This window comes from Carlito syrichta, unplaced genomic scaffold (assembly GCF_000164805.1).
Source record: "Carlito syrichta isolate Samal-C Ts95f unplaced genomic scaffold, Tarsius_syrichta-2.0.1 Scaffold301997, whole genome shotgun sequence".
Taxonomy (NCBI): domain Eukaryota; kingdom Metazoa; phylum Chordata; class Mammalia; order Primates; family Tarsiidae; genus Carlito; species Carlito syrichta.
Genome location: NW_007246093.1, coordinates 535,196 through 536,580, shown reverse-complemented (window position 1 = coordinate 536,580; position 1,385 = coordinate 535,196).

Sequence of the window (1,385 nt, the reverse complement as noted above, 5' to 3'; positions counted from 1 at the left end):
AAAAGCTATTAAAAGAACAAGTCTAAAAAAAAAAAAAAAAAAGAACAAGTCTGATATGAGAGGCCTGGGTTTGAGTACTCATCTTTACCTGGAAGGAGTTCTGTTACTTTGGAGCACCCGCTCAACTGAGAGGTAGTTTCCCTGTTTGCAAGTTGGATATTTATTTATTTTACCTCTTTACCCTCTTTTGAGGAGATGTATGCCAATGATATGTACAAAAATGGAAAATACAACTAAGAATACAAAGAAAAAATATCAAGAAGAGTAGAAAATCAAAATAAGGACCAAGAAGAGCAGGAGTAGGCACAACTATGCAAGTATAATAGTATGAGCCCTCAAATGGCTTTTGGAACTTGGGGCTGAGTCTAGACTTTTTATCAGAAAAAAAGAAAAAAACAATTTTCAGTTTCTTGGAAGAAGTGAAATCTTTACTAAAGATTCTCTCTGGAAAAACTTTACTCAGGTGGAAACTTCTTAGGGAACGTTCTAAATGATGTGGTGAACAATAGCCTCAATAACTTTCAAAACACAGATGCAGTTAAATATCTCAGTTAAAGTCTATTTCTCAAAACTTCTTTTAAAAAAAAAACTGTTGGTTCAACTGTGAAAGCCAACTCTGTTAGGTTTATTTTTAGATGAGAAGCAGGTAAATGAGAAGACTGAGGAAGGACAAAGCTCAAGATAATACAATCAAATGTATACCCTCTAATAGCCTGGTTGGATCAAAACAGAGACTTCAAGGCAGGGTTTCTTTATTTTTTTTTTAAACTCATAAATCCCTTTAAAAAGACTATGAATGCTATAGAACTTCTCCTTAGAAAATCAAACATAGTTACAAAAATATTATTACACAAAAACATTTTTGTACAGCGTTGGAGAACTTCCACATCCCATTCATCAGTTGTTGACTGCAGGTGTAGGGATTCTAACTCTTTATCTAAAAGGAAGATGGACTACAGGCCTTTTCACAATACTCCACAAATGTGGTTCTTATCATCAGGGCCTCTGATAAGCAGTGAAAAACAATTTGAATCTGTGTAATTATAGGAAACACATGGGCAGTTGATTGCTCATTGTAGAAACCAATCAAGAAGCCCAGACAAAAATTTCCTTGCAAAGGCAACGTTCTCATTTCCATGTAGTGGGCCATAGATATACCATTGGGCAAAATGAGATTATTTTCCAGAAATAGTTCTAAGTCTACTCCAGCATATGAATAAGTGATTTATTAAACACTCAATATTCTTTATTCTTGAGTGTTTTCAAGTTACCTTTGACCCTTGCTATATTCAAAGTAGATTGTCATTTGAAAAATGTTGTTGACTAATGAATCTGCTAAAGTGAATCAGTTGCTAAATGTGCAGAACTCTTTAAAAGATTTTTTT